The sequence below is a fragment of the Leiobunum rupestre genome, chromosome 2, assembly GCF_980474605.1.
Source record: "Leiobunum rupestre chromosome 2, qqLeiRupe1.1.hap1, whole genome shotgun sequence".
NCBI lineage: Eukaryota > Metazoa > Arthropoda > Arachnida > Opiliones > Sclerosomatidae > Leiobunum > Leiobunum rupestre.
In genome coordinates this window covers 90,689,519-90,705,391 of record NC_143385.1, presented here as the reverse complement: position 1 = coordinate 90,705,391, position 15,873 = coordinate 90,689,519, and the positions used below count along the sequence as shown (strand labels likewise).

At 38.4% G+C, this 15,873-nt stretch overlaps 1 protein-coding gene across 2 annotated transcripts in view; it reads right to left on the bottom strand.

Annotated features, from left to right (window-relative positions):
* LOC149960328 (neuropeptides capa receptor-like) overlaps positions 1 to 15,873 on the bottom strand; it is a 132,921-nt gene that overhangs the window by 115,147 nt on the left and 1,901 nt on the right. Inside the window, exon 1 of one of the 2 annotated variants that reach the window (XM_090165234.1) lies at positions 5,337 to 5,486. The exons of the other annotated variant lie outside the window; for it this stretch is intronic. The gene's annotated coding sequence lies outside the window, so the exon portion shown is untranslated. Of the gene's footprint in view, positions 1 to 5,336; positions 5,487 to 15,873 lie in introns of those variants that run through there. 2 annotated transcript variants of the gene reach the window in all.

The following is a 15,873-nucleotide window of genomic DNA, read 5'->3' as shown; positions in this document are numbered from 1 at the left end:
TCATTCAGTAAATCTTTAGCATTGGGAATTATAGGCAGATTTAAATTGGTAATTATGTTACTTATAGTAATTACCATTTTCTAAGAAGATTGCCGGAATGTATTATTTTTCATCGAAAGACAAAAATGGCTGGAGGTGAATGATGGAGTTAAATTTAAAATTAAGCACGTCCACTTTTGTAATTACAAATACAAGCAGAGGGGGATTGTTAGCCACTGGCGGTAAAAATTTCGGGGCCCTTTTGGTTGTTGCGTATCTTTAACTTTTTCTGTTGTCGAAGATTTTAATTAGGAAGATCTCCATCTCGGGACCCCTTGGAGATTCTTGCCCCTGGCGGCCGACACGTCTGCCAGCCGCTCAATTCACCCCTGAATACAAGGTCAAGTATATTTCCAAAAAAGGTTAGAAAGGATCGAGGATCTTTGAAATTGTGCAAACGGTTTAATGAAGTGCGTGCAATTATCGTCTTGCGATTTTCCCCGGAAATTTAATTAAACGAGTTTAACGCGATCAGTGGAGAGGTACAGGAAAAACTTAGGTCAACAAAGCATAAACCATTTTATCTTTCTTCTTTAAATTAAAAGCTATACGCTATTACCTATATGAGTTTGTAAACGGGGGGTCTTCATTCTATTTTTAAAATTAGCGGCGAAGAGCGTTTCGTTTTGGCGCATTGTCAAAATCTTCAATCGTTCAGTTATTCTTCATTTAAAAATAGTCTCCTTTCTTTAAGGACTCTCGGTTATAGATATTAACAAAGCACGATTAATTAAACACTTTCTGACCTTCAAAATAACGGAATAAAGCTGAAATTTAGTGGAATCTAAACAAACTAATAAAAAGACTTAACGTTTTTGTTTGTGGTTTGAGAAGAGTTTGTTTACAATTGTTTGACATATTTGGGCGTCGGCGGTACGCCTGTTGACTATCGGTTGTTCGAGAGACAGATTTGGCAGATTCGAAGACTAAAGCCCAATGGAGCGAGTTCATACCTTGGGTAAAAAGGTGAACGACCAATTGACTTGAAAAAAAGGTTTACAAATGTTATCATATTGTCTCTCGCGAAAATAGAAACAAACTAGAATTCAATTTCTTTAATTTCTTTCGACTCAGAAACGATATCTTCCTGACAATAGTACTACCGAAAAGCGAAATTATGTGGTAATGTGGAACACCTGACGAGGCCTGACTATATTTAGACTGTACTAAACGATTCGTTTCAAATCAGGTATAAAGTGCGATAAACAAGTGAGTAATTTTTAAACACGTTCCCCAAAATAGTTCTAATCTAATTAAAAATAATGTCAATTACTTTACGAAATATAATTTCTTTGTAGACATCAAATGAAAGAGTAAATTCGTCTTTAATTAATTTATTAACAGAAGTTTATAAATAACGCATTCGGGGGAAGTATTCCATTTCTCATTAAACCCATGTTATTTTGATGATTCTGCGACTCTTCAGAAACCGCGGGCGCTTTCCATTGGTTCTTAGTATTATGACGTATTAAAAAAATGGCGTCTTTAGACCGAGCTGGAGCCCACAATTATAAATTGATTTATTGTTTTTCCTTATCCATTAAACTGACAGAGTTATGTGGTGTAATTTTTACGTTAAAAGTTGTTTAATTAATTTATAATAAATATGAAACTTGTGTTGTAAGTCGGAAAATGACCGAGACCTTTTTTCCGGAACATTTTCCGTATTTTTCCGAGATAAATAAAAAAGGTTTTTATTCCATGATTAGTCTAATAATGTTTGCAAATTTAAACAAAGCGGAATTTTCGCCTCATTTTTTCGAATCTAAAAGTAAAACTAAACCTCTAGACTATAGCTTTAAACTGATTAACAATGTAACACTTTTATTGTTTTTTTTTGTATGTTTACTGTTATTAGACATTTTATATCGATAAAAAGTTTAAAAAATTAAAAACCCTTAAAAAGTAATTTGTTTCATTTTTTTTCCGATTTGCGGAAAATTTTCTGGAACATTTTCCAGATTTTATTTTTCCGGAAAATGACCAACACTTTATGAAACAATGACATGACAAGAAACTTGATTCTGCAATCTTGAGGAGAAAGTACTTAATATTTTAGCTTTGGCTTGCTTAAAGGTAGCCTGCATGTATTAGATTACTAAATTTAACTGGTTTTCTTTAAAAAATGCGTTAAATGTATTGTCTAGGAAAATGTTATTGAAGACTGTTTCGAAAAATTATCATCTGAATCAACTGAAAGAAAAGAATATAACAATATTGCACAACCTGAGCCAAAGTCTTGTTTAGAAACAACCAGACCTGTTTCTGTTTTGTATCCTGAATAATGACAATAATAGTGGATATATATTTAAAAAAATTTAATTAAATTAATATAAATATTATACATCACATGAAGTCAATAACTAAACACTTAAGTATACTTCAAATATTTTCAGGTATCGATTAGTTGGAATGTTATTTTGTTGGAAAAATGTTGAACACATAAATGGTAAGCTAATTGTATAACATTGTGAAAGCTTTAAATAATTTTTTCTATAAAATATTCTACTAAGATATAATTTATTTTTTATTAATCAGCTATGCTAATACCCAAGACACCACCTTAGACCCAAGTCATCGAGCGACTTGTTAATGCCCTTAAACAGGTGGCCGGGTTATAAGGCGTAGGAGGGGGGTGGAAAGCCCTTTATTCGACGCGAGGCAACAGCTCCGTACACTTACTATTAAAGTTGACCTCTACAAGTTTTTATGAGAAGGGGAACAAAGCGGTTTTCGAAGATAAAAAATTTTTAGTCATCACGGACGCAACTTTTAAATAACAGAAATATATATTATTATGGTCATGCTGAAGTTCAAGCCAATTAAAAATAAATAGGAAATATTTTTTAAGTGTATATGATTTAAGTTTATTTTACCTTCAATACAATTATATTTAAAAATAAATTTTGATTTTAATTAAAATACAAATTGTAAGAAAACAGACTAATGTATTTACATAATAACATAGACACTATTATAATCAGTAAGGTATGAAATCCTATGTTTAAAGTCATCTGGGCATTTTTTTATTGTTTTTATTTGACATACATTTTATATTTATATTAAATAAATTAATAAACCAATAAATTTAACGTTTATCTCTTTATCGCAGTTGTTCTAGTAGGATAATAAACATAGGTACAAACAAAATTTTAAATAATTATATAATTAACTAAAATTAATATAATTTTCTCAGATGCATTTTTAATTCTGGATGTTACGTATTCACATTAGAAATCTTGAATTATTTACCTTGTCAATTCTTTCACTTACTTATGATTCTTTGTAGAATGCTTTTAAATTGTATTGTTTTAAGAAAAACAACAAAATTATTTCCCCACCGTATTTTGAAATACATTTTTCATTCGACTCTTTCCTATTTTAAAAGATATTAAATATTTCATTTACTTAAACATTCTAACTTATAGCGTTTTCCATTTAATTGCTCGAGATTCGCTCCGATTCTGTCTCTGACGTCATAGATCTCGCCCCAATTATCGACTAGAGAAAAACCGCCAATGGAACATTCCATGAACATATTCCCGCGCTTTGTTTGTTTTTCGTCTGCTAGTAATTTGAATTTTCGCGTCAAATTTTCTGCCAAAAAAAACTAAAGGTAACACGCAAAAATTTGCTCCGATCTCGATCCGTTGATCGGTCGAAATCGTCAGATCGGTTTTGGGCGATCTCGCAGCCACCGAGAGCGGGAAACTTGATCGGAACAAATGGAACAAAAAATTATGGTCCGAGCGATCTAGAGCACTCGAGAGCAGTCAAATGGAAAAGGATTTTATTAAAAAGTATAGAGTAGTATCGTTCTGTACCTTTGGGCTATGCCATTTTGAGGGCAGTGTTTTATCTATAGGAAAAAGCATGGGTGACGTCGACATACGTCACGCCGATATTACTATATACACTCTTTTTAGAAACGTTTACTGGGCGCCGCCTATATCGTACAGACAAGGACAGTAGATACAGGGACGAGAAAGCAGGGGAAAAAAAATTATTTTCAACGTCTTCATATTCACGGGGAGTTAGATGTAAACAAACCGCAGCCATGTGTTAAGACGTGGTTCACCATGGACAGTATTATTGTAGTTAGTTTTTATCATTTTGATGTTAAATTAAAAATAAAACTACGAGCGTAAATAAAAAAATGCCCATTTGTTTTGAACACTTAAGCCTCGTCAAGAACCGCTAAAATTAGGTGACCTAACTAACTATCCTCGCGTTTAGGTCGTTTTAGGTGATATATTCCGACAGCAGACCACTGGCGGCGAACACGCGTATGGTGTAGGGTTATCACCGTCCGCGAGTAGGACGCATTTGTATTCCGCCGCGTTTAAGTAGAGCCCGTGAGTTGGAATGATCTATCATTAATAAACCGAAGTGGAATACTTATTATTATTATTATTATTACTTCTATAATTCTATAACTTCTTATATTACTAACACCAAATTCTACTTTTAATTTTAATTGGGGTCCCAAAATCGCCTCCTCAATTTAACATGTAGCACCCCAAACAGGGCCAGTTACTATCTGTAAATTGAAAAGAGGGCCTATAGTTCTTAAAATCCTGGAGCCGCCGTCACTGCGTTAAAGTTAATATTCTCATTAAATTAAATAAAAATTCCCATTTTATGATAAATAGTGAAACTGCCTTCTCTAACTTTGATTCTATGTTACCATAAGTCTATAATATTGTTCCATAAGTTTGTCACTTTGGGGGATATTTTACTGAGAGCTAGTAACGGAGTGACGTCATCACAAGAAGAAAATATCCCCCTAGCGAGGCGCTGTCAAAGGCTACGTGTGAAGTGGGAGCAAACGGACGCAAAACTGGGACGAAGCCCGTAATGCAGTCTGTCTTGTGACTAGCTCTCAGTAAAACTCTTGTATGTTACACTTATGTACAATATTATACACTTATGGTGTTACTTAATTGGAAAATTCAGTGACGAAATCTTTACGGTCATATATAGGCTAATGTAAAAAGGAAACAGCGGTACAGTTTACGGATGAGTTTCGGGGAAGGAAAAAAATAATTAAACAGTAAATGACGCTGATGAAGACAATAAAATGTTTTTAAATTGACCTTTCATTAAAAGGGGTAGGGTTAGATAAAAGGTTTTATCGGCTAGAGTTTACAATAAAAGAAAGCTCTCATTTTAATGATGGAAGGAAGTCTCCAGCGTGAAAGAAATTGGAAATCGAAATGCACGCGCGTGAGACCGCAAAGCCAGTCTGTACTCGTAATGCCCTTAAGATTCTCATTAAAGTGAATCTAGCAACTCACTATTCGGCGAACGGAGGCTGCTAATCTCTGTTGCGTCCCGGACTCGAGAGAAATCAGTTTCAGCGAGGGTTATTTTTCGGGCCGTCATCTAAAGAGAACCACTTTCTACCGAATTAGGGCCCTGCTTTTGTAATGGGAGTTGATGAGCCGTGAAACTCCAGATAAAAAGGCCTTTGGCGCCAAATTTACCGATTTGGTTATCGGGATAGATATTAAATACTGGTACTTAATTCAGATCGATAAAAGGCTGCGGGAAATGAGATATTTCACTTTTTGTACGGCGCAGGTTTTGTCGTTCGATTGGAGATAATAAAGTCATCCACTTCAGCTAGCGTCAGGGTTGCCATCATTCCAGCAAAGATTATGCTTTCCGATTATCGCCTGGCATGAGATGGGAGAAATGAAACCATCCACTGATCAGGAACAGGGTTGTCAGCGTTCCAGTAATTAAACTGCCCTTCAATTATCGTCTACCGTGAGATGAAAGAGTTGAAACCATCCACTGATCAGGAACAGGGTTGTCAGTGTTCCGGTAAGTAAACTGCCCTTCAATTATCGTCTTCCGTGAGATGAAAGAGTTGAAACCATCCACTGATCAGGAACAGGGTTGTCAGCGTTCCAGTAATTAAACTGCCCTTCAATTATCGTCTACCGTGAGATGAAAGAGTTGAAACCATCCACTGATCAGGAACAGAGTTGTCAGCGTTCCGGTAAGTAAACTGCCCTTCAATTATCGTCTTCCGTGAGATGGGAGTATTGCAACCATCCACTGATCAGGAACAGGGTTGTCAGTGTTCCGGTAAGTAAACTGCCCTTCAATTATCGTCTTCCGTGAGATGGGAGTATTGAAACCATCCACTGATCAGGAACAGGGTTGTCAGTGTTCCGGTAAGTAAACTGCCCTTCAATTATCGTCTTCCGTGAGATGAAAGAGTTGAAACCATCCACTGATCAGGAACAGGGTTGTCAGCGTTCCAGTAATTAAACTGCCCTTCAATTATCGTCTTCCGTGAGATGAAAGAGTTGAAACCATCCACTGATCAGGAACAGGGTTGTCAGCGTTCCAGTAATTAAACTGCCCTTCAATTATCGTCTACCGTGAGATGAAAGAGTTGAAACCATCCACTGATCAGGAACAGAGTTGTCAGCGTTCCGGTAAGTAAACTGCCCTTCAATTATCGTCTTCCGTGAGATGGGAGTATTGCAACCATCCACTGATCAGGAACAGGGTTGTCAGTGTTCCGGTAAGTAAACTGCCCTTCAATTATCGTCTTCCGTGAGATGGGAGTATTGAAACCATCCACTGATCAGGAACAGGGTTGTCAGTGTTCCGGTAAGTAAACTGCCCTTCAATTATCGTCTTCCGTGAGATGAAAGAGTTGAAACCATCCACTGATCAGGAACAGGGTTGTCAGCGTTCCAGTAATTAAACTGCCCTTCAATTATCGTCTTCCGTGAGATGAAAGAGTTGAAACCATCCACTGATCAGGAACAGGGTTGTCAGCGTTCCAGTAATTAAACTGCCCTTCAATTATCGTCTTCCGTGAGATGAAAGAGTTGAAACCATCCACTGATCAGGAACAGGGTTGTCAGCGTTCCAGTAATTAAACTGCCCTTCAATTATCGTCTACCGTGAGATGAAAGAGTTGAAACCATCCACTGATCAGGAACAGAGTTGTCAGCGTTCCGGTAAGTAAACTGCCCTTCAATTATCGTCTTCCGTGAGATGGGAGTATTGCAACCATCCACTGATCAGGAACAGGGTTGTCAGTGTTCCGGTAAGTAAACTGCCCTTCAATTATCGTCTTCCGTGAGATGGGAGTATTGAAACCATCCACTGATCAGGAACAGGGTTGTCAGTGTTCCGGTAAGTAAACTGCCCTTCAATTATCGTCTTCCGTGAGATGAAAGAGTTGAAACCATCCACTGATCAGGAACAGGGTTGTCAGCGTTCCAGTAATTAAACTGCCCTTCAATTATCGTCTTCCGTGAGATGAAAGAGTTGAAACCATCCACTGATCAGGAACAGGGTTGTCAGCGTTCCAGTAATTAAACTGCCCTTCAATTATCGTCTTCCGTGAGATGAAAGAGTTGAAACCATCCACTGATCAGGAACAGGGTTGTCAGCGTTCCAGTAATTAAACTGCCCTTCAATTATCGTCTACCGTGAGATGAAAGAGTTGAAACCATCCACTGATCAGGAACAGAGTTGTCAGCGTTCCGGTAAGTAAACTGCCCTTCAATTATCGTCTTCCGTGAGATGAAAGAGTTGAAACCATCCACTGATCAGGAACAGGGTTGTCAGCGTTCCAGTAATTAAACTGCCCTTCAATTATCGTCTTCCGTGAGATGAAAGAGTTGAAACCATCCACTGATCAGGAACAGGGTTGTCAGCGTTCCAGTAATTAAACTGCCCTTCAATTATCGTCTACCGTGAGATGAAAGAGTTGAAACCATCCACTGATCAGGAACAGAGTTGTCAGCGTTCCGGTAAGTAAACTGCCCTTCAATTATCGTCTTCCGTGAGATGGGAGTATTGCAACCATCCACTGATCAGGAACAGGGTTGTCAGTGTTCCGGTAAGTAAACTGCCCTTCAATTATCGTCTTCCGTGAGATGGGAGTATTGAAACCATCCACTGATCAGGAACAGGGTTGTCAGTGTTCCGGTAAGTAAACTGCCCTTCAATTATCGTCTTCCGTGAGATGAAAGAGTTGAAACCATCCACTGATCAGGAACAGGGTTGTCAGCGTTCCAGTAATTAAACTGCCCTTCAATTATCGTCTACCGTGAGATGAAAGAGTTGAAACCATCCACTGATCAGGAACAGAGTTGTCAGCGTTCCGGTAAGTAAACTGCCCTTCAATTATCGTCTTCCGTGAGATGGGAGTATTGCAACCATCCACTGATCAGGAACAGGGTTGTCAGTGTTCCGGTAAGTAAACTGCCCTTCAATTATCGTCTTCCGTGAGATGGGAGTATTGAAACCATCCACTGATCAGGAACAGGGTTGTCAGTGTTCCGGTAAGTAAACTGCCCTTCAATTATCGTCTTCCGTGAGATGAAAGAGTTGAAACCATCCACTGATCAGGAACAGGGTTGTCAGCGTTCCAGTAATTAAACTGCCCTTCAATTATCGTCTTCCGTGAGATGAAAGAGTTGAAACCATCCACTGATCAGGAACAGGGTTGTCAGCGTTCCAGTAATTAAACTGCCCTTCAATTATCGTCTACCGTGAGATGAAAGAGTTGAAACCATCCACTGATCAGGAACAGAGTTGTCAGCGTTCCGGTAAGTAAACTGCCCTTCAATTATCGTCTTCCGTGAGATGAAAGAGTTGAAACCATCCACTGATCAGGAACAGGGTTGTCAGCGTTCCAGTAATTAAACTGCCCTTCAATTATCGTCTTCCGTGAGATGAAAGAGTTGAAACCATCCACTGATCAGGAACAGGGTTGTCAGCGTTCCAGTAATTAAACTGCCCTTCAATTATCGTCTACCGTGAGATGAAAGAGTTGAAACCATCCACTGATCAGGAACAGAGTTGTCAGCGTTCCGGTAAGTAAACTGCCCTTCAATTATCGTCTTCCGTGAGATGGGAGTATTGCAACCATCCACTGATCAGGAACAGGGTTGTCAGTGTTCCGGTAAGTAAACTGCCCTTCAATTATCGTCTTCCGTGAGATGGGAGTATTGAAACCATCCACTGATCAGGAACAGGGTTGTCAGTGTTCCGGTAAGTAAACTGCCCTTCAATTATCGTCTTCCGTGAGATGAAAGAGTTGAAACCATCCACTGATCAGGAACAGGGTTGTCAGCGTTCCAGTAATTAAACTGCCCTTCAATTATCGTCTACCGTGAGATGAAAGAGTTGAAACCATCCACTGATCAGGAACAGAGTTGTCAGCGTTCCGGTAAGTAAACTGCCCTTCAATTATCGTCTTCCGTGAGATGGGAGTATTGCAACCATCCACTGATCAGGAACAGGGTTGTCAGTGTTCCGGTAAGTAAACTGCCCTTCAATTATCGTCTTCCGTGAGATGGGAGTATTGAAACCATCCACTGATCAGGAACAGGGTTGTCAGTGTTCCGGTAAGTAAACTGCCCTTCAATTATCGTCTTCCGTGAGATGAAAGAGTTGAAACCATCCACTGATCAGGAACAGGGTTGTCAGCGTTCCAGTAATTAAACTGCCCTTCAATTATCGTCTACCGTGAGATGAAAGAGTTGAAACCATCCACTGATCAGGAACAGAGTTGTCAGCGTTCCGGTAAGTAAACTGCCCTTCAATTATCGTCTTCCGTGAGATGGGAGTATTGCAACCATCCACTGATCAGGAACAGGGTTGTCAGTGTTCCGGTAAGTAAACTGCCCTTCAATTATCGTCTTCCGTGAGATGGGAGTATTGAAACCATCCACTGATCAGGAACAGGGTTGTCAGTGTTCCGGTAAGTAAACTGCCCTTCAATTATCGTCTTCCGTGAGATGAAAGAGTTGAAACCATCCACTGATCAGGAACAGGGTTGTCAGCGTTCCAGTAATTAAACTGCCCTTCAATTATCGTCTACCGTGAGATGAAAGAGTTGAAACCATCCACTGATCAGGAACAGAGTTGTCAGCGTTCCGGTAAGTAAACTGCCCTTCAATTATCGTCTTCCGTGAGATGGGAGTATTGCAACCATCCACTGATCAGGAACAGGGTTGTCAGTGTTCCGGTAAGTAAACTGCCCTTCAATTATCGTCTTCCGTGAGATGGGAGTATTGAAACCATCCACTGATCAGGAACAGGGTTGTCAGTGTTCCGGTAAGTAAACTGCCCTTCAATTATCGTCTTCCGTGAGATGAAAGAGTTGAAACCATCCACTGATCAGGAACAGGGTTGTCAGCGTTCCAGTAATTAAACTGCCCTTCAATTATCGTCTACCGTGAGATGAAAGAGTTGAAACCATCCACTGATCAGGAACAGAGTTGTCAGCGTTCCGGTAAGTAAACTGCCCTTCAATTATCGTCTTCCGTGAGATGGGAGTATTGCAACCATCCACTGATCAGGAACAGGGTTGTCAGTGTTCCGGTAAGTAAACTGCCCTTCAATTATCGTCTTCCGTGAGATGGGAGTATTGAAACCATCCACTGATCAGGAACAGGGTTGTCAGTGTTCCGGTAAGTAAACTGCCCTTCAATTATCGTCTTCCGTGAGATGGGAGTATTGCAACCATCCACTGATCAGGAACAGGGTTGTCAGCGCTCCTGTAGGGAAATTGCCCTTCGATTATCGGCTTCTCCGAGGTGGGAGAAAATAAAGTCATCCACTTCAGGCACAGGGTTGCCATCATTCCAGCAAGAAATATGCTATTCCATTATCGTATCTCATGAAATGGAAGAAATGCAACCATCAGTACTAAAGCGTAGAATCTTCTTTTCGATTATCTTTTGTTTTTCAAACTCTAGGGTTGTGAAAGCCATTTTCACTTTGTTTTACGAAAAACTTTTCAGAAACTATAGGATAGCCCCAAGTACAAAATAATCCCAATGGGGTCTAGCAGACGAATGCATCCTGGGGCCAAATCTAGCACTTTCTCCGTAAATGGAGTCTCCTGACTACTGATTAAATTAGGACGTCTTACGATGATCTTCAAATTGAATTATTATTAGTCTAAGTCTGGTAGTAGATTTTCTCGACAGATTTCCCTGTCAAAGCCTCGAGCCTAAGGCGCCATTATAGGGTGAAAATATTTAAAGTTCGCTTTCGTTTCCAGAATTTTCATTTTCCGCGTCGGTCTCTTTAAATCATATATTTTCCGTTTCCGCTTATAATTTAATTTAAAGTTATCCTTAAATCCTAAAAGGGAATAATGAAAAGCTTGTATACAACCAATATTCTACCGATTATCCAATCAATTAATCTTTAATTTTAATTAATTAGAACTTCGATAAAAACGGACCTTGGTGATTTCGGCTATCTTTGTATTTGAAATCACGCATTCTATCATTTCTATGCGTGACTTTGTTGGTAGAACCTAGGAGCAGCAAACGCAGCACCCCACACCAGGAGAACGCAACCTGTCAAAAGTCGTACATTTTCTCGCGTACATTTTTCATTGGTTAGACACATTATCGCCTGCTGCCGTCGGAAAGGGAAAATTCGGAAATTGTCTTCCCCCTTTCCGTAAAACGTGCAGCGTAAAGGTTCGTCCAATGAAATTTGTACACAACACTGCGTTGACGTGTTTAAAGGCTAGCTGCGTTCTCCTTGTGTTTATTGCTCCTAGGTAGAACGGTTGCTTTTCACGCGACAAACTGTTATTCGATTCCATGACAACATTTTATTCGCGGATTGCACTAGCGAGAACTGCATTGAATAAAGTGTGACAAATAACCACGCCTTCTACCTAAGTCGTGCGTTTTAGTATATTTGCGATGCTGAAAAGCACTTACTGGAGCAAGAAATCAGCCACTATAACAAGTTCAATCATTTATACCGATATGGCGTCGCTATGATCGAGTTATATACGGAAAATCTCTGACGAAGGTCACATATTTTTGCTATATCGCTTTTAAAAACAACAAAATGTACTCAATATTTATAAGTAACATCAGAAGATGATATATATACACCTACACCGAATCTATTACTTCGATTAAAGATGTAAAAATGACGCTGCGTATTTCCCGATTGATAAACAATATTTTCCAGATGAAATAGTTTTAGAAAATCAATATTTGAGGTCCTCACCACGCAATATTCCTGCTAGCGGTTTTAAACATCACATGACAATTCTAAATTCGATATATGTCACATGATCCAATGTAAAACTAGTAGCAGATAAAGTATGGCGTCGAATGTTTTTGTGAGCTCTGATTGGCGGAGAGTTGTGACGTAATATTAAGCAAGCCACCACCTTAGGAGTAAGTCATCGAGCGACTTTTGAAGCCATTAATTCAGGTGGCCGGGTAACAATGCGTAGGAGGGTGGTAGCAAGCCCTTCATTCCACGCGAGCCAACAGCTCCCTACACTCACTATTACCGTTAACTTCAGCAAGTTTTTATGGAACCAACTGATTAATGACAATTTTAAAAAATTATACGTTGATTACGTAATAATTTGCCTTTTATTATACGGCGTAGTGTCTACAGAAGAAGGCTATTAAAATCAATTGCAGTAATTTAAGCTTTTTTCGTGTGTATGCCTAAAGAATAAGAAACTAAGATCAAAGTGTAGTATCTTGCATATAGCGGATATACCTAATTATTAAATTAATTCAATTAATTAATTTGTTTGCCGACCGTAACCGTCGAAAACCACAGTCAGATGAGATAGTATACCAAATGTGGTCGACCTAAGTTGAAAACTGTAGATTCCTATAGCAGACAAACATATATATAAATATGAAACTTTTTCCGGATTTTATTTTTCCGGAAAATTAACAACTCTAGGATAAAATCAACGACTATCTCGAAATAGTCAACAATTTGCCCGAGTGTTTTACATACTGTACTAGAATAGACAAATAAGTAATTAGCGATAAATAAAATATACTGCAAACCACTTTTTTGTACAAATACTGATGTTGTATTCATCCGCGTAAAAACTCCAGAATGGAGAAAGGGAAAAGGCGGAAAAATTCTTGGAAAGTGCCATCTCTCAAAAATATAAATAATTCCCACTCCCCCTATTTTTCCTGGTAGCATGTTACCGTACTTGTTACTAGTATATTTCAACTTGGGAATATTTAGACGCTAGATGAGTTTGTGCTAAATTAAACGTTGGTTGAGTAAAAATCAGCTCGATGATAATATTTGGTAATTGTCATGGTCATACTTATGGTTATTATGTTACTTATAGGCTAACGTAATGGTCCTATATCGTTTAAACAGAGTGAAATCTTCAAGGGGGTATGAAATGATGCCGTATATTTTGAGGGGATTAGGGCTATATTCCCATATGAGATGTTCAGTTAGCAAAATTAGAACCTTTTCTCAATTCACAGGCAGAAACTCTAAATTTGACCTTCGTTAGGACAGTGGGACTACCAAGTTCGGTTTGTATGCAAATTGTTATTAAATATGGTCGGATAGTCGTTCAGAAACAACGTTACAAACAGAACGCTGTTCGAGTCGATTTGCTCCAATAAATCTCCGTTATATCCCATACTTTTGGGAATTTAATCCAGTTATTCCCACCTATACGCTTTAGCTGTGAAATCTCACCTATATCCGTGAAAAGTATTTGCAATAATATTATTAATTTATTATTATTATCAGAAGTATATAGTACAGTCTTACGAGAGAAGTATTCACAGGGTTGTTCAAAATGTTCTTTTTTTCCAAATGTAAAATGCAAAATACTTCCTCTATAACTTAAAATGCAAAATACTAAATGCATTTTGAAATGTAAAATGGTTTTTACGGCTCAAAATAAAAATACAAAATGTTTACTTTTAATTATTTATATTTTAATTATTAATAATGAAATAATAATTATTAATTATTATTAATTATTATTTATTATTATTATATATTAATAATAGATAATAATTACGGCCAACTTTGATCTCTCACGCTACAGCGGCCATCTCATTCGTTGACGTTTCTGTGCTAACCTATGAGCAAAAGATGTGTATGACGTGAGCGCCCCTAGCGGATTATTATTTTCAGAATAGTTTTTTCATTGAAGTCAATATAAAAATTGAGTGTGGCGCCGAACTCCTACACGTTATAGTACAGTTTATAGGGGGCAAATCCTTGCTCGCGGAATTTCGACGAATGTGTTGGCCGCTGTAGCGACGAACAGCGCGTGATTACAGTTGGCCGTGACGTGGTAAATAAAACAGTGTCACTGTACGTATGTTCGTCTGCTTCTGGGTAAGTGAGTAACCATAGAGTAAACCACTCACATAGAGTGGAAGGCTAACATCGAAACTTGTTAACAATTTGTTTACGCAACGTCTTGTTTTCGAGGCGTGAAATAAACAAGTTGGCCTAAAGGTAATGTACAATATCTAGATAAAAGAGTAAATTAATGCTCTAAAAAAAGTAAAAACAACAGCATCGCTCTTCGGACTATATTTATTCACGCCTCGAAAACCAGCTGGCCCGTTAGGTTTAATGTTTCATGCGCTTCCTTAGGGCCTTCCACTCTATGTGAGTAGCTGAGTAAGACCCTCTATGATTAATTGGGAGTAAATAGCAGACGAACTTTCTCTACACGAGCGGCGATGATGGTACCAAAGTAAAACCATTTTGGAAGAGCATTTTTAGAATTTTTTTCCACATATCAAACCAACAAAATGTGTAGGGTTAAATATTTACCTAGAAACTCAAAATGCGAAATGTAAAATCCAAAATACCTTTTCTGACTCAAAATTCAAAATGGTATTTTCAAAATGCATTTTGAACAACATGTTTCAAAGGAATAACTTATAATAATAATAAATAAAATAAAAACATCTAATAAATAAATATAAAATAATAAAATAATAATTCGTTTAAACATGACTTTAGGAATGCTTTTTGGAATAAAACATAGTGCTAGAAGAAATTAACCACATAGCGAGTTGATTCACACGGGCAGTGTTTTCCTGGTTTTCTTTATTTTCTCGTTTTAGTTTTACCTTATTTTCCCGTTTCTCTGCATGGTGCACGGGAAAACGACTGAGCACACGGACCTAATTTACCGGGGTTTAACCGCCGCGAGCGCTGCTGGTAAACGAGAAAACGGACGATCTGTTTTTGTGGCGCGTTAGGCTCGACCAATCAGCGAGCGTTATGCCATCACGTGATAGACCCAAAAATGTGTAGGCCTACTTTTAAAGACATTCAAAATTCAAATTCGCTCTTTATATTACGTGACAGCGTAACGCTCGCTGATTGGTCTAACTCAAAGTGCTTCAAAAAACCTGGAAAATAAAGTAGAGATATTTCAACATTATATTCTCTGATTTCTCGTTCACCGGCAGCGCTCGCGGCGGTAAAATCCGACAAATTTGGTACGTGTGCTCAGTCGTTTTCCTGTGCGCCAGACCACGACCAACTTTGATCTCGCGCTACAGCGGCCAACCCATTCGTTGAAGTTTCTATGTTAGCCTACGAGCAAAGATATATGTATGAGTTCAGCACCCCTAGCGGAATATTATTTTTTTGCATTGAAGCCAATATAAAAAACTGTATGAGTTTAACACCACGCTTGTTATTGCTGGCTCACGTCATTTCGGCAAATGGCGTGAGATTAAAGTTGGCCGTGGCCAGACCAACGGAAAATGGCGTCAAAATAAGAAAATAGAAAACCAGAAAAACACTACCCGTGTGAACCAGCCTTTCGACTTTTACCGACGGAAAATTATTTATTAATTACTACATAATCCTACGCAATATAATTTAAAAAATTAACATGGTTAGGAATTACTTGGAAAAGAAATTCGCGCGGTAAACTTTGACCCATGATGTGGCTTACACATCCGAGATTTGGCGGGAAATTCACGCCTAAAAGAATCCGCGTCCAGCCTACGAGGTTCATGCCTAGATATATACATAACTCGT